Here is a 21295-nt window from a genome sequence, read left to right on the forward strand (position 1 = left end):
CATTCTCTCTTCCACCTCTTTCCTTCGGGAAAAAGAAACAAAGTCTGAGGGCACGTACCAACCGACACAAGAACAGCTTCTTCCCTGCTGCTGTCAGACTTTTGAATGGACTTACCTTGCATTAAGTTGATCTTTCTCTACACCCTAGCTACGACTGTAACACTACATTCTGCACCCTCTCATTTCCTTCTCTATGAATGGTATGCTTTGTCTGTATAGCGCGCAAGAAACAATACTTTTCACTGTACGTTAATACATGTGACAATAATAAATCAAATCAAATCAAATCAAATGTGGTGGAGTGCTGTGCCCGACACAACCTGGCGCAGCAGCGAGGAGTCCTTTTGGAGGAGGAGGACATGGAGGCCGACCTGCCAGGCATCACTGGGGAGGAGGCTGCCCAGCAGGACGAGGAAGAGGAGAAGGAGAAGGACGATGACGGCGAGCAACACCACCTAGGTGCTGGAGGACTGGCAGCAGCAAGGGTCAGGCGTGCGAGGGTAGTGAGGGGGGTCCTGATCACTACCCATTCCTTCGCAGTCATTAGGTCAAAATCCTGGAATTTCCTCCCTAACGGCATTGTGGGTCAACACACAGCGCAAGAATTGCAGCGATTCAAGGAGGTGGCTCACCACCACCTTCTGAGAATGGGCAATAAATGCTGGCCACCCAATGACATTCATGTCCCACAAATGAATAAGTAAATTTTTAAAAAAGAAAAAGGACCTGGCACCTCGGGGCACAGGTGGGGCACCTCCTCCTGTGGCTGTGAGGGTGACGGCCGCCTTAAACATTTATGTCACTAAGGGCCTGTGTTGCCGCATGTGGGTTCCATCCCCCTCCACTGTGCAGTCCTTCAATCTCCTGCAACATTGTCACACCAGAGTGGGGGGCCTGGGTACACTGTGTCAGCGAGTTTCTGTGGCAGGCAGGAGGGTGATGTGGACTCGCTAAGCACCAATATGATGATGCCCTGATGAAAACTAGTCTGACTCCTACCTGAGCTCTGCATGCACTCAGGCAACTGGGCCCACATCTGGGTGGTAGGTAAAGAAGTACTAACCACCCATGCAGGGCCTCGGGGTGGGTGAGGTGGGGGTGGGGGTGCAGGGTTGGGGAGGAGAAGTGGTGCCATGGCCGATGTTGTAAGTCGCTGCCAATGCATGCCACCCACTGTAGCCAGTGAATTATTTTAGCGCTTTGATTTTCATAGGGTTTAAACTAGATTTGCAGGGGGATGGGAATGAGAGTGCCAGAGCAGATAGTGGAGCGGGGGTGAAAATAAATGATGTGAATAATTCCTGCAAAATCACAAATAGAAGGGTTGTGTGTGGTGGTAATAATCTTCTGGGGTGTGTCTATTTCAATGCCAGGAGTATTGTGGGGAAGGCAGATGAGCTGAGGGCGTGGATTGACACATGGAATTATGACATTATAGCCATTAGTGAAACTTGGCTACAGGAGGGGCAGGACTGGCAGCTCAATGTTCCAGGGTTCCGATGTTTCAGACATGATAGAGGCAGAGAGATGAAGGGTGGGGGGGTGGCATTGCTAGTCAGGGAAAATGTTACAGCAGTGCTCAGGCAGGACAGATTAGAGGGCTTGTCTACCGAGGCCATATGGGTGGAGCTGAGAAACAGGAAAGGTATGACCACGTTAATGGAGTTGTATTATAGACCACTCAATAGTCAGCGAGAATTGGAGGAGCAAATCTGCAGAGAGAGAGCAGACAACTGCAGGAAACATAAAGTTGTGATAGTAGGGGATTTTAATTTTCCACATATAGATTGGGACTCCCATACTGTTAAAGGTCTCGAAGGGTTAGAGTTTGTAAAATGTGTTCAGGAAAATTTTCTAAATCAATATATAGAGGTACCGACTAGACAGGATGCAATATTAGATCTCCTATTAGGAAACGAGTTAGGACAAGTGATGGAAGTGTGTGTAGGGGAACACTTTAGTTCCAGTGATCATAACGCCACTAGTTTCAAGTTGATCATGGATAAAGATAGATCTGGTCCTCGGGTTGAGGTTCTAAACTGGAAAAAGGCCAAATTTGAAGAAATGAGAAAGGATCTAAAAAGCGTGGATTGGGACAGGCTGTTCTCTGGCAAGGATGTGAATGGTAAGTGGGAGGCCTTCAAAGGAGAAATTTTGAAAATGCAGATTTTGTAGGTTCCTGTCAGGATTGAAGGCAAAGTGAATAAGAATAAGGAACCTTGGTTCTCGAGGGATATTGGAACTCTGATCAAGAAGAAGAGAGAGATGCATGACATGTATAGGCAACAGGGAGCAAATAAGATGCTTGAAGAGTATAAAAAGTGCAAGAAATTACTTAAGAAAGAAATCAGGAGGGCTAAAAGAAGACATGAGGTTGCTTTGGCAGACAAGGTGAAGGATAATCCTAAGAGCTTCTACAGGTATATTAAAAGCAAAAGGATAGTAAGGGATAAAATTGGTCCCCTTGAAGATCAGAGTGGTCGGCTATGTATGGAACCAAAAGAAATGGGGGAGATGTTAAATGGGTTTTTTACATCCGTATTTACTAAGGAAACTGGCCTGGAGTCTATGGAAATAAGGCAAACAAGTAGGGAGGTCATGGAACCCATACAGATTAAAGGGGAGGAGGTGCTTGCTGTCTTGAGACAAATCAGAGTAGATAAATCCCCAGGACCGGACCAGGTATTCCCTCGGACCTTGAAGGAGACTAGTGTTGAAATTGCAGGGGCCCTGGCAGATGTATTTAAAATGTCAGTATCCACGGGTGAGGTGCCGGATGATTGGAGGATAGCTCATGTTGTTCCGTTGTTTAAAAAAGGTTCAAAAAGTAATGTGGGAAATTTTAGGCCAGTAAGTTTGACGTCAGTAGTAGGTAAATTATTGGAAGGAGTACTAAGAGATAGGATCTACAAATATTTGGATAGACAGGGACTTATTAGGGAGAGTCAACATGGCTTTGTGCGTGGTAGGTCATGTTCAACCAATCTATTAGAGTTTTTCGAGGAGGTTACCAGGAAAGTGGATGAAGGGAAGGCAGTGGATGTTGTCTACATGGACTTCAGTAAGGCCTTTGACAAGGTCCCGCATGGGAGGTTAGTCAGGAAGGTTCAGTCGCTAGGTATACATGGGGAGGTAGTAAATTGGATCAGACATTGGCTCAATGGAAGAAGCCAGAGAGTGGTAGTGGTTATCTGAGTGGAGGCCTGTGACTAGTGGTGTGCCACAGGGATCAGTGCTGGGTCCATTTTTGTTTGTCATCTATATCAATGATCTGGATGATAATGTGGTAAATTGGATCAGCAAATTTGCTGATGATACAAAGATTGGAGGTGTAGTGGACAGTGAGGAAGGTTTTCAAAGCTTGCAGAGGGATTTGGACCAGCTAGAAAAATGGGCTGAAAAATGGCAGATGGAGTTTAATGCAGACAAGTGTGAGGTATTGCACTTTGGAAGGACAAACCAAGGTAGAACATACAAGGTAAATGGTAGGACACTGAAGAGTGCAGTAGAACAGAGGGATCTGGGAATACAGATACATAATTCCCTAAAAGTGGCATCACAGGTAGATAGGGTCATAAAGAGTGCTTTTGGTACATTGGCCTTTATAAATCAAAGTATTGAGTATAGGAGTTGGAATGTTATGGTGAGGTTGTATAAGACATTGGTGAGGCCGAATTTAGAGTATTATGTGCAGTTTTGGTCACCTAATTACAGGAAGGATATTAATAAGGTTGAAAGAGTGCAGAGAAGGTTTACAAGGATGTTGCCGGGACTTGAGAAATTGAGTTACGGAGAAAGATTGAATAGGTTAGGACTTTATTCCCTGGAGCGCAGAAGAATGAGGGGAGATTTGATAGAGGTGTATAAAATTATGATGGGTATAGATAGAGTGAATGCAAGCAGGCTTTTTCCACTGAGGCTAGGGGAGAAAATAACTAGAGGACATGGGTTAAGGGTGAGGGGGGAAAAGTTTAAAGGGAATATTAGCAGGGGGCTTCTTCACACAGAGAGTGGTGGGAGTGTGGAATGAGCTGCCAGATGAGGTGGTGAATGCAGGCTCACTTTTAACATTTAAGAAAAACTTGGGCAGGTACATGGATGAGGGGTGTGGAGGGATATGGTCCAGGTGCAGGTCAGTGGGACAAGGCAGAAAAATGGTTCGGCACAGCCAAGAAGAGCCAAAAGGCCTGTTTCTGTGTTGTAATGTTCTATGGTTCTACGGTTCTATAGTAGCAGTGAGCTGAGGGGCGACACCCACTGACATCAGCATGCAGGGTCCCTACGGTCACCATCGGGGTAAGTCCTTTCCTGTCAGAGGCTAATCAGACACAAATTAGTTACAGGTGTTGGGTGAAATAACATTTATTGGTGCCAATAAAAGTGCCTTCAAAATAAGTAATAATATAAAAAATACATGAAAGTGAGACTTTAAAGTGCCTAAATATTCTATCTACCTTCACCCGTACCATCTTAGTGCCACTACAATTTCTTAACTTTACGTGACATACCATTACGTCTCAGTTTCTCCGCAGGATGTACATCAGAGATGGCCAGCTGCATACCGCGCCCCGTGGCTTGTGATGCCCTTGGCGATCATTCTCTGGAGGGCTTGGACGTTGAGGGCCCTGGCTGGTTTCACCATAGAAATCATAGAAACCCTACAGTACAGAAAGAGGCCATTCGGCCCGTCAAGTCTGCACCGACCACAATCCCACCCAGGCCCTACCCCCATATCCCCACAGGTTTACCCACTAATCCCTCAAACCTACGCATCTCAGGACACTAAGGGCAATTTTTTAAAGCATGGCCAATCAACCTAACCTGCACATCTTTGGACTGTGGGAGGAAACTTGGGAAACTGAGGAGGAAACCCACGCAGACACGAGGAGAATATGCAAACTCCACACAGTTTCCAGGTATCTGGGACGTTTCCATGACACTCTCTTCATCCTGCTACCCTTGAGATGCCCTGGTGTCGGCAAGGGGGGAGTCAGAAGGTGCAGCCACAGCCACAGTCTCATGGCTGGAAGGCCCCGGCACAGGCTTAAGCCCTTCCCTCTCCCTTGAGATTCCTTTGGGCCCCTGGGCCACTCCAGGGGATGGAGATGCTTCTGCAGTCAGCTCCAGAAGTTCCGGTGTCACCTGGCTCTGCCAGTCCTGGAGGATCACCTGCATTCTTGCCATATTGAGCGAGCCCTCAGTGATGGCTCCCTGAGTTGGGGGCCACCTGTCAATGGCAGCCCTCTGAGACTTGGCCACACTCTGCAACCTCTCAGCCATGACCTTCTGTGACTGGGCTGCATGCTCAAGGGCTGCAGCCAGAGCCCGCTGTGTCTCAGCACTGTCCCGCTGGGTCTCCCAGCTCGCAAGCCTCTCAGGCATGGGCCACAGAATCTCGAGAAGCATGTTGAGGCCCTCAGCTGTGGCCCTCTGGGACTCTGCTGTGGCCTGCTGAGACTCGGCCATCGCTTGGACCCTGCCACTCATGGTGAGGATTCCCTGCCCCAGGCTTTCCACCGCGGACTCCACCCTTTCAGTGTCGGCTTGGGAAACCACGCAGGACAGGCAACAGCTGGTCCACCTGAAAGCTTTGGGGCTCCTCCCAACAGCCTCGCATTCGGTCCAGTGTTGCTCTCAGCCCCTCCTGCATTCCTTGGCTCTGTTGCTGCATCTCCAGCAGCTGAGGGAGAAGTGATCTCAGAGGTCCAGCATGTAGCCTGGGGCCAGCTGAGACCTCATCTCCGGTAGGCCCTCGCATGCCAGAGGCCTCGGACGTTCCCTCTTCCACCCGATGTACATTATCAGATGTGTCGTGCTCACCAGAGAGTGACCCAGAAGCCTCACCACTCACTGGACCCACCGATGTGAGACTTTCTGGAATGGTGAATCACGAAATGGAAGCTGACACAAAACTGGTGCCGGCCTCAGAGGTCCCTTCTTCGGCTTCCTCTGAGGAGTCTTCCAAGCTGTCAGGGGCAGGATGGGTGTGAGCAGCAGTGGGCACCACGATGCCAGATGGCCCCAGTGCGTCAGGGTCCCTTCCTGCAACACAGGACAGAAGGTTAAGCACAAGGGAGAGAGAGGAATCTGGGCTGCATGCAATTTACTTCAGATATCTCCAACGAGTGGAGGATTGGCAGGACATAGAGTCATAGGGGTTTAGAAACAGGTCCTTTGGCCCAACTTGCCCATGCCACCCTTTTTTTTACCACCAAGTTAGTCCCAATAACCCGCATTTGACCCATATCCCTCTATACCCATCTTCCCCATGTAACTATCTAAATGCTTTTTAAAAGACAAAATTGCACCCACCTCTACTACTACCTCTGGCAGCTTGTTCCAGACACTCACCACCCTCTGTGTGAACAAATTGTCCCTCTGGACACTTTTGTATCTCTCCCCTCTCACCTAAACCTATGCCCTCTAGTTTTAGACTCCCCTACCTTTGGGAAAAGATGTTGACTATCTACCTTATCTATGCCCCTCATTATTTTATAGACGTCTATAAGATCACCCCTAAGTCTCCTATGCTCCAAGGAAAAAAGTTCCAGTCTATCCAACCTCTCCTTATAACTCAAACCATCAAGTCCCGGTAGCAGCCAATAAATCTTTTCTGCACTCTTTTCTATTTTGGAGGTGCTCATTTCTATGCTTCAGCCCAACCATGCTGTCACTAATGGTCTGCATCCCCTCCTCTCCAGCAAACTATAATGCCCGCTCCTCAAAGGGGATGAGGACCTGGATCTCAGGTACAGCACCCCCTCTCTTCGCCCTCTCCTGGTGATTATGGGCATTCTTCTCCTGTGGGAACAGAAGGAGCCATATAAAATATGATGGCACAAGTCTTACAGGGTATCAGGGTGTGGCCCTTAGAGGGCAAGGGTTGTGACACTCTTTGGGGGGAGGAGGGAGGTGCTTGGGGTCAGGGGTTGGAAGCATGCAGAATGCTGGGGGTAAGGGGGATCTGGGGGTTATTTAGGGGGAAGATGCTAGATGAGGTTAAACACTCACCCTTGCTGCCCAGATTAGGTCATTCAGTTTCTTGCACCACTGCTTCCCGGTTCTGCTGGCCGGTGCCCTGGCACTAACACATGCTGCCACCATCTCCCAGGCTGCATTTCTATCCCTTCCTCTGGGGTGGCGTCCTGTTGGGGAGAAGAGGGTGTCCCGCTTTGCCTCCACCGCCTCCAGCAACCTGGCAAGATCTGCATCCGAAAATCAGGGAGCTCTCTTCCTGAAGGCTGTCTTCCCGCACTACCTGCCTGTCTGTCCTCCTTGGGGTTTTTATGGAGTCACGCGCCCATTAGAGTATTCCAGCGAGTTTAGTGCAGTTTGCCGTGTTATTATGAAGGGGAAGCCAAGTCAGCACTTACAGGTGTGCTGATGGAGGGAAGTGGGGGGGGGGGGGGGGGGGAGCGGATTTGTGCCTCTGTGGTGATTGGGGGCAGGGGAGAGAGAGGGTCATATCACTCAGGGAGGGTGATGAAGGGATCGTGTGCAAGGGGTTCCTGAGGGATGGAAGGTGGTGGGGGTAAGGGGATCAGTAATGTTGTGGGGGGTCACTGATGTCCGTGTTGGGAGGGGAGACTGTATCTGGCCAAGGTGGTTCCGTCAGGAGAGCTGCTTTTTTTGTGCTTTTTCTATGCATGCGCAGTTTGTGGCTTCGAACTGAGCTGCAGGCTGCCTGGCGAGTTAAGCCCTGCCCTCTGCCTCTCGTGGGTAGAAATGGCCTCGCCCATATTTTCAACGACTGAGCGCATAAGATTGGGAGTGAAATCTTGCCCAAAAAACAGATCAGGAACTCTCCCGTTGGACACTAAATCTCATAAGATTCCACTCTATGTGGTTATCTTCAGGAAATTATGCTTCTGAACCTCAAACAATCTGCTAAGAAATAAAGAGGCAATCAAGGAGCCTGATGGCTCCAATCTGTGTGAGTATTGCAACTCAAATCTCTCTGATTGCTCACGGTATCTTCAAAGAAGTATATTTAGTAGCTCATGAAAGCATGTGTACCAACATCTTAACATCAAAACATTCAAAATGGACCACGAGTATGCAGATGATACAGAAGAAACAGCAATTGATGTTTCATTCTCAACACAAAGTTTGTATATCAAAGGTTATCAAAATATCTAATAACGAACAAGTCAAAGTCAACTCGCCAAAATTAACAGTTAACTCACCAGCCAGCCTGCAGCTCAGATCAGAGGCACAAACAGCTCATGCGCAGAAAGAGTGCAGAAAAGCTTCACTAGGATGCTACCAGGACTTGATGGTTTAAGTTATAAGGAGAGGCTGGATAGACTGGGACATTTTTCCCCTGGAGCTTGAGAGGCTTAGGGGTGATCTTATAGAGGTCTATAAAATAATGAGGGGCATACATCAGCTAGATAGTCAACATCTTTTCCCAAAGGTAGGGGAGTCTAAAACGAGAGGGCATAAGTTTAAGGTGAGAGGGGAGAGATACAAAAGGGTCCAGAGGAGCAATTTTTTCACTCAGAGGATGGTAAGTGTCCGGAACGAGCTGCCAGAAGCAGTAGTAGAGGCGGGTACAATTTTGTCTTTTAAAAAGCATATAGACAGTTACATGGATAAGATGGGTATAGAGGGATATGGGCCAAATGCAGGCAATTGGGACTAGCTTAATGGTAAAAACTGGGTGGCATGGACAAGTTGGGCCAAAAGGCCTGTTTCTATGCTGTAAACCTTTATGAGTCTATGACTCTATGACTGTGTCAAATATATGGCTATTAATGCTTTAGGTTGTGTCCTATGGAAATGATAGCGTAGAATCAATCACTAACAACGGTACTGGTAAGAAGCACAGAAAAACTATGGCATAAAAGGAGATCCTTCAATCCATTGTGTCCATGCCAGCTGAATAAATCTCTCCAGCCTCATCCCATCTTCCAGCTCTTGGTCTGTAACCCTGTGGATTATCATACTTCAAGTGTATATCCGAGTGTTTTTTTTAATGCAATGAGGGTTTTGGTCTCTACTGCCCTGATAGGCAGTTTGTTCTAAGTTCCCACCATCCTCTGGGTGAATTTTATTCCTCTTCCTTCCTCTAATCCTTCTACCAAATATGTTAAATTTAATAACCCTGGTTACTGGCCTCTCAGCGAATGGAAATAGGTCCTTCCTATCCACTCTATCTGGGGCCCTCATAATTTCAAAATAGTTAATTTTATTAAGATAAATCGTCTGTTCCAAAAAAAACAATCCCAGTCTATCCAATCCTCACAACTAAATTTCTCCATTCATGGCAAATCTCCTTTGTAGCCTCTCTGGTGCAACCACAGCTTTCCTGTCTTGCGGTGACCAGAGCTGTACAAAGCACTCTAACTACTGCCTAACTAGCATTTTATACAGATCTAGCATAACCTCCATGCTTTTATACTCTAAGCCCCAGCCAATAAAATAAAGCATCTTGTCTGACATCTTGATCACTTCATCTAGCTGTCCTGCAACAGCAGGTAAGCCAGCACTACTTCTTAAGCAGAAACAGAAAATGCTGCAAAGTCTCAGCAGGTCTGACAGCATCTGTGGAGAGAGAATAGAGCCAACATTTCGAGTCTGGATGACCCTATTCGAAACGTTGGCTTTATTCTCTCTCCACTGATGCTGTCAGACCTGCTGAGATTTTCCAGCATTTTCTGTTCTTGTTTCACATTCCAACATCTGCAGTATTTTGCTTTTATCTTCGTACTTCTTAAGAACTTTCAACCCCTTTATAAAAAAGCCAAAGTGAATTATGAGCTAGAGGTTTAAGGCCAGAACACCTGAGGTTCCACATACTTAGGCCTAACTTTATGACAAATTCACAGGAAATTCTAATGTGGGAATTACTTCCGCTCAGTCCTGTCCTTTCTCTCATCAGGAAGTTCTGCCCACCCCAGGCCCGCTGACGGATTGCAATTCCGAATGAAAACCAGGTGGAGAAAAAGAAACAGGAAAAGTTTGAAAGCTGATGCTAATTGCTTCCTTGATTTCAGCAGATCTCTCATTGGCCTGGTGTTTATTCCTCACTTTAAGTTCGCCCTCTCTCAATGAGAAGATGTATTTTTGACTAATGATCCCATATCCTGGTACAGAGCCAATTTTGGGGGGATAACTGATTGGAGAATAAGGAATGCAAGACAGCAAGATTGTTCTTCACAGAAAGGGCATGGGCGGCGGGGGGTGGGGCGGGGGGGTGATTCTCTCCCAGATATCTGTCCATGTTGTTCTATGACTGGCCACTAGAGGGTGCACGTTGTTGCTCCAGGTTGTTTCACAGTATTTCCTTCAGCCTAAATTTGGTAGCATTGGAACAGTGAGAAATCCAAAGACTGTCCAAAATTCACCCTCCGACCTCACGATAATCACTCTGACAAACCAATTGGGATGTCGTGTCATACCCTGTTCACTAACAACCAGCAATGATGTCCATGGCACAGTGGTTAGCACTGCTGCCTCACAGCGCCATAAACCTGGGTTCAATTCCAAGCTTGGGTCACTGTCGGTGTGGAGTCTGCACGTTCTCCCCATGTCTGCTTGGGTTTCCTCCGGATGCTCCGGTTTCCTCCCATAGTGCTGGTTAGGTGCATTGGCCATGCTAAATTCTCCCTCAGTGTACCCAAACAGGTACCAGAGTGCGGCGACCAGGGAATTTTCACAGTTACTTTATTGCGGCGCTAATGTAAGCCTACTTGTCACATTAATAAGTAAACTTTTTTTAAAAAACAACTAAGTTCAGGGGAGAGAGATGACAGGGATTGAGGTACAGATGGTTTAGCAGCAGTGTCTGCTGTTGTTTCTTGGAACCAAAAAGGACGTTCCTGCTCCTTTGGACTCCACAAATACCACATTTTTCTGAGCGGCCTACATTGGATCTTTCAAGGCCCACCAGATTGAATGCTCAAGGCCTAAAAACACCAGTCAAAGCTTGCGCACCACATATTTTTATTCCTGAAATGAAGTCTTTACCCATCGAGAAAGAAAAGCTGCAACTAATTTAGCAGATAAGATATGGGCCACTGCCCTGCTAAATTGGTCATGGTTGCACCAATGGAATAAAATTTCCAAGATGGCGCCGGAGCGAGGTGACTTTTTGCGAGCTGTGCCCAGCACACCCTCTAATTCTATCTTTTCCTCTCATTCTATGTTTTTAAAACTCTACTCTAACTTTTTTACACCCTCGCTATACTGTAACACTACATTCTGCACCTTCTCCTTTCCTTCTCTATGTACAGTATGCTTTGTCTGTATAGCCCGCAAGAAATACTTTTCACTGTATACTAATACATGTGACAATAATAAATCAAATCAAATTAAATCACAGATGCTTCTTCTCCAGTTAGTACATTCTAAGGCAAGCAATTCCCACATGTCGATGGGGATGTTGCATTTACTTAGGGAGACCTTCAAAGTGCCGTCATGGTATCCTGCTAGTGGATTTGTTAGATTTGCCAAGGCAACATTGGTGATATCTCTCCAGGGCTTTGAGATGTCTGCTGTATATTGTCCATGTTTTTGTTGCACACAGGAGGGCGGGGACCATGGCTGCTCTGTAGACCATGAGCTTGGTGCTGGATTTGAGGTCTTAGTCTTCAAACACTCTGTTTCTCAGGTAGTTAAAAACTGCACTGGCACATTGGAGCGATGTTGGAGTTCATCATCAATGTCTGCTCATGCTGAGAGGATATTCCTGAGGTATGGGAAATGATCCACATTGTCCAAGGGCTCGCTGCGGATCTTGATGGTCGGAGGGCAGTTTTGTGTGGCAGGAACAAGTTAATAGAGAGTCTTTGTTTCCCAGATGTTTTGTCTGAGGCCCATTCTCTCATATGCCTTGGTGAAAATCGACAATGGTTTGTGGCTCGGCCTCTGAGTGTGCGCTCACATAGGCGTTGTCTGTGTACGGCAGCTTATTGACAGAAGTTAGGGTGGTCTTGGTTCTGGCCCTGGAGGTATTGGATGTAGAAAAGTTTCCCGCTTATCCGGTAGGTTAGCTCCACTCCAGCGGGGAGCTTCAAAGTGTGGGGTGGAGTGTTGCTGCGAGGGAGATGGAGAAGTGCGTTGGTGCAATGATGCAGCCCTGCTGACCCCAATTTACACACGTATTGGGTCTGTGGTGGTTCCGTTGGTGAGGACCACAGCTTGCCCGTCATCATGGTGCAAATAGAGAATGATGATGAATTTCTGCAGACAATCCCTCACAGTTGACAGAGTCAAAAGCTTCTGCGAGATCGAAGAAGGCCATGTACAGAGATTGGCTAATATACTACTCCCAACACCATGGGGGTATTAAATAGCCTTTTGCGTGGTACCTTATCAAATGCTTTTTGGAAATCCAAGTATATTGCATCCACTGATTCCCCCTTATCTATCCTGCTCATTACCACCTCACAGAATTCTAATACATTTTTCAGACTCTGCTTGTTTATATGATGTATTTTTAAATGCTCTGCTATTATATGCTTTATAATGGACTTTAACATTTTCCCGATATTTTTTGTCTCTCTCCCTTTTTGAATAAGGGTGTTACCTTGGCACCCTTATTCACATTTACATTAGAGCTTTGGTGAAGTCTTGATAAAGTTTGCCAGAAAGTCTCCTGATGTATTTCGAAAGAATACCGTCCCAGAGTAAGTGAACAATAAATGGTGAATATGCCTTTGAATAGTTGTCAGGAGATGCGTTAGATTGAGTGTTAACCTCTCTAATGAGCACTAGCAGGAAACTTAAGTACAATAAGCTTCTTAAGAATCCTTCAGTCGGCGCTTCAACCCGTTATCAAAATGGTGTCATGTGCTAAACAGAGGCTAACGCAGCATTTCAGATCAAGGCCTCCGCTTGGCCACTGTGAAGAATTTATAGTGCCTAAAGTATCGGGTGGGAGAATTGCTTCCCTCGCACTTCCCCCTTTATGTTTTACTTCAGTGAAATGCTTTTTCAGCTAGACTAAGCGAACAACCCCCCCCCCGCCAGTATGCTTGCTATATGCTTGCTAAATGATTCTCTTCAGTCGTCTTTGCATTCACTCAAAACTTTACAAAACTTTAGGGCACTGAAACAGGCCATTCGGCCCAACCAGTCGGTGCTGGTGATTATGCTCCAGCTGAGCCTCCTCCCATCATTCTCATCTAAATCCACCACAATAACCATCTATTCCTTTCTCCCTCAAATGCTTTTCTGGTTTCCTCTTAAATGCATCAATCATTCCAACGGGACTACCTGGTCTCTTTTTAATCCTATCCTTCTAGAAATAAAGTCTAGTGCTTGCTTTGTTTTTAATAGCCTTGCCAACCTGTACCAGAGCTTTTAGTGATCGGTATATTTGTACTCTAAGATCCGTTTGTTCCTTTACCTCACCAGGACTCACACCTTCCAAGTATGTTACTTCCCTATTCTTCTTACCAAAATGTATTACCTCACATTCATCTGTTTAAAACTTCATTTGCCAATTATTTACCCACTCTGGAATAATGTTATATGCTGTCATTTATTGCAGTCCTCCTCACATTGAAAAATCTCCCCTCAGTTTTGTTCGCCTGAAAAATCCAAGACCTAAGTTTCGCACCTGTTGGGCACAAATTAGATGGGGCTGGAAGCTTCCAGACACGAACGTCAAAACAACGCAATTTCTCACTGGTTAAGGACCAGCCGATGTGAAATACCCATATTGGAGAAGGGCAGCCGGCAAAGGCGGGAGCGTGGTGGGCACCCCAGCAGGGGTTTTCAAATCGGTTGAGGCAGCACCCTGAAGGCTGCCAGGAGTTACTGTTTTGATTTGATTTGATTTATTATTGTCACATGTATTAGTACACAGTGAAAAGTATTGTTTCTTGCGCGCTATACAGACAAAGCATACTGTTCATAGAGAAGGAAACAAGAGAGTGCAGAATGTAGTGTTACAGTCATAGCTAGGGTGTAGAGAAAGATCAACTTAATGCAAGGTAAGTCCATTCAAAAGTCTGATAGCAGCAGGGAAGAAGCTGTTCTTGAGTCGGTTGGTACGTGACCTCAGACTTTTGTAGCTTTTTCCCGACGGAAGAAGATGAAAGAATATGTCCGGGGTGCGTGGGCTTTGCCGAGGCAGCGGAAAGTGTAGACAGAGTCAGAGGATGGGAGGCTGGTTTGTGTGATGGACTGGGCTACATTCACGACCTTTTGTAGTTTTTTGCCGTTCCAGAGGTGGCAAAGGGAGCTGTCCAAATATAAGCTACAGTTATCAGCACCCGTTCAACACGCCAGGCAGGAGGGCAATACAGATAGGTACTCAGCCCCCCAATTCTCTGACAAGTGAGTGCCTGTGCACTCTCATGGAGGCAGTGAGTGCCTGGCTGGACATTCTGATGCTGCGGGATGCAAGAAGTGGCCCTCCCACCAAAAAAAGAAGGCCTGGGCAGAGCTGGCTGACCAAGTCAACGGGCATGGTGTGCTGTGGCACACCTGAATTCAGTGCCAAAAATGGTTTAATGATCTACATTCGGCAAAAGTGAGTACCAATTTGTCTTGGTACTCTGGGGGAGAGCTCTGGAAGGGTGGCTGCCATTCATGGTGCTCAGGGGTGTAAGACTCAGAGTAACAGAAGGCACATGTAGCTGTGCTGTTGAGTCTGGGAGATCAGGCTGGTCACTTTGGGTGCATATGAGGGTCAGGTATGCAAATAGGACAGGCAATTCAACCTGGTTCCGGGAGTGGAGGCTTGGGGGGTGTTATGGGGAGAGAGCTTGGTATGGTGCTGCAGGTAAGCAGGAGGACAAATGAATGGCCCTTTCTCCGTACAGGAGAAGAGAAACCATAATGCTGCTGAGAGCATAAGAACGGTTGGTTGGGTGACCAACCTGCTCATTCTGAGAAAATGTAAGATGGACGCCCTAAAGCTTCGGTGCAAGCACGCACCAAGGTCAGCAGGTCGCGGAGAGGCGGTGTCTCGGAGGAAGGTATGAATCCAGTGGACAGATGTGGGCAGGTGGAGATTGCAAACAATGTAGGGTTCTCTCATCTCAAAAGGTAAGTTCTAAGCAAGAGTTCCCAGTGATTCAGCAATGACAATGCCACCAGGATGCAGTAGTCCATCGTCTCGCCAGGCCACCGAGCATGCACATTGATTATATAATGAATCATATTACTGACACATTGGGCCCAATTTTACCATTGCGTCACGTCCGATTTCGGGTGCGAAAATGTGGTAAAGTCAGGTGTGAGGCCATTGACGCGATCCGCGTCCACGTCCGTTCAGATGGCCACTTTACCGAGACCCGGGAATGGCCACGATCCGATTTGCGCCCGAAACGGGCGCAACGGCGATTTAAATGCATTTGCATGCATTTAAATTGAATTAATGAACTGCCCGCCCAACTTTATCAGCATTTCCCCCTTTACCACTGCATTCACCGAACCGGAATCACGCCAAAATGGACATGTTGAACAAAAGTCTGTTTCGGGCGCTCCAGCTGCTGAAGAGGTGAGTTCAGATCTTCCAATGGCTCTCTGACTCAGATCGGTGGTGGGGGGGAAGAGGGAGGTGGGTCAGATCATTCTCTGGTGAGGGGGGGAGGGAGGAGGAGGCGGGTCAGATGTACCTTTTGTGAGGTGGGGGGGGGAGTGAGGCCAGATCGTTCTCTGGGGGGGCGGGGGGGGTGGGGAGGAGGGAGGGTAAGATGTATCTCTGGTGGGGGCGGGGGGACGGGAGAGGTAGGGGGGTCCACTGCCACTCTGCTAGCGAATGGTGGGGGGGAAGGGGGCTGGAGGTCACGATCGGTCTGAGTAGTGGGGGGGGAGTGGATAAAGGAGACAGTGATGTCTGTGGGAGCCATCGCTTCCAGGCCGTTTTCTCCACTTTCTGCGGCCTGGGAGCAATCTGACACGGGCGCGCTTTTTCAAATTTTTTTCTAACTGCACATGCGCAGTTCAGAGCTCCGATCGTTTAGGGTGCGCTAAGCCCCGCCCACAACGCGTTTCAGACCCGTGATTTTTTTTCAGGCTAAGTGTTAATGGGGGTGCCTGAGAACAGATTTCCAAGTCGGATCTGAATTGCGCCCATTATGCTCCTTCTTTGCAATTCTGGTGAAGATATAAATCAAGATTTTTTTCCAATACCCTGAGTGCCCGTCATGATTTCCATTGGTGTAGATCTCATTAGTGCTTTCTGATAGACGGCAAGGGGCAGCAAACTCTATAACACAGGGTGTGAGGCGACACTGGGGTCACGGTATTGCCTTCTCACAAACGTGTGTGAAGGAGATGGTGCCCATGGATTGAGATTGAAAGCAAGTCCTGGCAGCCAAGCTGAAGGTGTGTGGAATAAAGGCATTCCTGGTGTTCCTGCCTTCCTTAAGGTTTCTCAAGTCTTCCTCCATCCCCTTATGCTGTACTTGTCCAGGCTCCATCAGGAAGTTCATCCTCTGAGGCGTCTGGAGGTGCCTTGCTATCCTAATCCTCCAGTGTGACCCCCCTGTGCAGAACCTTTCCTCAATCTCTTTGATTTGATTTGATTATTGTCATATGTATCAGCATACAGTGAAAAGTATTGTTTCTTGCACGCTATACAGACAAAGCATACCATTCATAGAGAATGTAGTGTTACTAGGGTGTAGAGAAAGATCAACTTAATGCAAGGTAGGTCCATTCAAAAGTCTGACAGCAGAAGGGAAGAAGCTGTTCTTGAGTCAGTTGGTGCGTGACCTCAGACTTTTGTATCTTTTTCCCGAAGGAAGAAAGTGGAAGAGAGAATATCTGGCATGTGTGGGGTCCTTAATTATGCTGCCTGCTTTGCCAAGGCAGTGGGAGATGTAGACAGATGGGAGGCTGGTTTGCGTGATGGATTGGGCTACATTCACAAACGGTCTTGGGCAGAGCAGGAGCCATACCAAGCTGTGATACAGCCAGAAAGAATGCTTTCTATGGTGCATCTGTAAAAGTTGGTGAGAGTCGTAGCTGACATGCCAAACTTTCTTAGTCTTCTGAGAAAGTAGAGGCATTGTTGGGCTTTCTTAACTATAGTATCGGCATGGGGGGACCAGGACAGGTTGTTAGTGATTTGGGCACCTAAAATCTTGAAACTCTCGACCCTTTCTACTTCGTCCCCATTGATGTAGACAGGGGCATGTTCTCCTCTATGCTTCCTGAAGTCGATGACAATCTCCTTCATTTTGGTGACATTGAGGGAGAGATTATTGTCATTGCACCAGTTCACCAGATTCTCATTCCTGTCCTCTGTCTCGTCATTGTTTGAGATCCAACCCACTACGATGGTATTGTCAGCAAACTTGAAAATCAAGCTGGAGAGGAATTTGGCCACACAGTCGTAGGTGTATAAGGAGTGACATTTAAGAGGTGTCTTGACAAATACATGAATAGGATGGGAATAGAGGGATATGGTCCCCGGAAGGGTAGGGGGTTTTAGTTCAGTCAGGCAGTATGGTCGGTGCAGGCTTGGAGGGCCAAAGGGCCTCTTCCTGTGCTGTAATTTCCTTTGTTCTTAGTAGGGAGCTGAGAACACAGCCTTGTGGGGCACCAGTGTTGAGGATGATCGTGGAGGAGGCGTTGTTGCCTGTCCTTACTGATTGTGGTCTGTGGGTTAAGAAGTTCAGGATCCAGTCGCAGAGGAAGGAGTCGAGGCCCAAGCCACGGAGTTTTGTAGGAATATGGTGTTGAAGGCTGAGCTGTAGTCAATAAATAGGAGTCTGACATAGGTGTCTTTGGTATCTAGGTGTTCCAGGGTTGGGTACACGGCCAGGGAGATGGCGTCTGCTGCGAACCTGTTGTGGCGGTAGGCAAATTGTAGTGGATCCAGGTAGTCCGGGAGACTGGAATTGATTCTTGCCATGACTAGCCTTTCGAAGCACTTCATAATGATGGATGTCAGAGCCACCAGATGAGAGTCATTAAGGCATGCTGCTTGGCTTTTCTTTGGTATTGGGATGATGGTCGTCTTCTTGAAGCAGATAGGGATCTCAGATTGTTGTAAAGGGAGGTTGAAGATGTTTGCGAATACCCCCGCCAGCTGATCCGCGCAGGATCTGAGTGCTCATCCGGGTACCCCATCTGGGCCAGTCGCTTTCCATGGGTTGACCTTAGAGAAAGCTGCTCTGACATCTGCAATGGTGACCTCAGATATAGGTTCATCTAAGGCTCCAGGGTGGAGGGCATGCTGTTGCTGACTCCTCGCTCAAAATGGGCATAGAATGCATTGAGCTCATCAGGGAGGGGTGTGTTGGAGCCGGCGATTTTACATGCCTTCATCTTGGAGCCTGTTATGTCTAGCAGACCTTGCCATAGTCGGCGGGGGTCTGTGTGGCTAGCCTGGGATTCTAGCTTGGTCCTGTACTGTCATTTGGCATCTTTGATGGAATTCCTTAGATCGCATCCGGCTTTCTTGCATAGGTCAGTGTCGCCTGACTTGAAAATCTCAGACCTAGACTTCAGCAAGCAGTGGATATCCCTGTTCATCCATAGTTTCTGGTTGGGAAACACGTGGATTTGCTTCTTTGGCACACAGTCTTCTACACACTTGCTAATGAAGTCAGTTACTGTAGTGGCGTACTCGTTCAGGCTGGTCGCAGAGTTTTTAAGTACTGACCAGTCTACTGACTCCAAGCAATCCCGTTGGAGATTATCCGATCCCTCGGACCAACATTGCATGACTTTCTTTGATGGATTCTCCAGCTTCAGTTTTTGCTTGTAAGCCGGGAGCAGGAACACAGTCTTGTGGTCTGATTTGCCAAAGTGTGGGTGGACGATATAACGGTAGGCATGTTTGATATTTGTGTAGCAGTGGGCCTCTGGTGGAACAGGAGACGTGTTGGTAGTAATTCCCTGCTACCTGACTTCCTGTCAGTCACACCTTCCCTTTTCTGAACCTGTGTTTTCCTCAGGGGAGTTCTCATCTTCTGGATAAAATTTTCCAGAAATTCCTCGCCCTCTCTTAATGGTTTTAATCAGCCAGGAATTATGAGCTTTATTCCAAGTGCCCTCCAAAAAAACCCCTGAGTTATGAACTTCAGATTTGCAAAGAGCAGCTTGAACAAGAAAATTAGTTAGAAGTGACATTGCTTTTACTTCAGAGCAAGACTGATATTGTCTGGCCGAGAGAGAAAAGCAGACAAAGAAAGTGGATCAACCTTTACATTTTCTAATGTTTTCTCTGTGGTGACAGCACCATATGCCTTGTTTAGAATTGAGAATTTGGAAACAATCATATATAAATTAATTTAAGCATCTGTGTAATCTGTTTATTTAATTAGCCACATCCCTGTGCAAAGCACACTCTAAGTATGAACAGTAACCAACTTTCTGCTTTTTACTTACTGGTTGATTTTCACATTGTTAACTTTCTAGTTTGTTCATAAGTTCTGTTGGCTTGTTGCTTTCCTGTGTAGAATGACAGGGTTTACAAAATCAAACATGCAATGAAAATGTACCATTCTGCCCAACTAGCCTATGAAATCTTTTGAACACATTTAATAGAGTCATAGAGGTTTACAGCATGGAAACAGGCCCTTCAGCCCAACTTGTCCATGCCGCTCTTTTTTTTTAACCCCTAAACTAATCCCAATTGCCCGCATTTGGCCCATATCCCTCTATAACCATCTTACCTATGTAATTGTCTAAATGCTTTTTAAAAGATAAAATTGTACCCGCCACTACTACTACCTCTGGCAGCTTGTTCCAGACACTCACCACCCTCTGTGTGAAAAAACTGTCCCTCTGGACAATTTTGTATTTCTCCCCTCTCACCTTAAACCTATGACCGCTGGTTTTAGACTCCCCTACCTTTGGGAAAAGACGTTGACTATCTAGCTGATCTTATTTATAATTGGGCTCTGTTCCAACCCTTCTATCAAAATTATAGATCTATGCCCCTCATTATTTTATAGACCTCGATAAGATCACTCCTCAGCCTTCTACGCTCCAGAGAAAACAGTCCCAGTCTATCCAGCCTCTCCTTGTAACTCAAACTATCAAGTCCCGGTTGCATTCTATTAAATCTTTTCCGCGCTCTTTCTAGTTTAATAATATCCTTTCTATATAGGGTGACCAGAACTGTACACAGTATTCCAAGTGTGGCCTTACCAATGTCTTGTACAACTTCAACAAGACGTCCCAACTCCTGTATTCAATGTTCTGGCCAATGAAACCAAGCATGCCAAATGTCTTCTTCACCACTCTGTCCACCTGTGACTCCACTTTCAAGGAGCTATGATCTGTACCCCTAGATCTCTTTGTTCTGTAACTCCCCCCAATGCCTTACCATTAACTGAGTAAGTCCTGCCCTGGTTCAATCTACCAAAATGCATCACTCGAATTTATCTAAATTAAACTCCATCTACCATTCATCAGCCCACTGGCCCAATTGATCAAGATCCCGTTGCAATTGGAGATAACTTTCTTCACTGTCCACTATGCCACCAATCTTGATGTCATCTGCAAACTTACTAACCATGCCTCCTATATTCTCATCCAAATCATTAATATAAATGACAAATACCAGTGGACCCAGCACTGATCCCTGAGGCACACCGCTGGTCACAGGCCTGCAGTTTGAAAAACAACTCTCTACAACCACCCTCTGGCTTCTGAAAAGAAGCCAATTTTGTGTCCATTTAGATACCTCACCCTGGATCCCGTGAGGTTTAACGTTAGGCAGCAACCTACCATGCGGTAGCTTGTCAAAGGCCTTGTTAAAGTCCATGTAGACAACATCAACTGCACTGCCCTCATCTACCTTCTTGGTTACCCCTTCAAAAAGCACAATCAAATTTGTGAGACATGATTTTCCACTCACAAAGCCATGCTGACTAATCTTGAGGAACTGTGAAGGTTTTGTCTGCCTTTCTTAAAGAGCAGGTCAGAGGTTGGGAATTCTGTGGCGAATAACTCATCTCCTGAGTCCCCATAGCCTGTCCACCATCTACAAGGCACAATTCAGGAGTGTGATTGAATACTCTCCACTTGCCTGATAACCTGATAAGAAATTGGAGCCTTTACTATCACCATCAATAGCTCTAGGCTATGGATAGGTGTGGATCAGATCAGTAACAACAACATACGGTTCAATCCCCATTCCATGCTGCGGTGGATTTGGGAACTGGTTCCTTGCCCTACCCATGGTGGAGATTGTGGCACTGTGAGTCGGACCTGTTACTGGGCAGCAGACTGAAGGAAAAGGAAGAAGTACTTTGACTGCCCAAATATTAAATGCACTCCAGTCTTCAGAATGGATAAAGGAATAAGAAAAATAACCTGAGGGTGAGATGCCACAAAGTAAAGCTAAAATAATCAATTTTCATCTCATAGTCTT

The sequence above is a fragment of the Mustelus asterias genome, chromosome 1, assembly GCF_964213995.1.
Source record: "Mustelus asterias chromosome 1, sMusAst1.hap1.1, whole genome shotgun sequence".
Classification (NCBI taxonomy): Eukaryota; Metazoa; Chordata; class Chondrichthyes; order Carcharhiniformes; family Triakidae; genus Mustelus; species Mustelus asterias.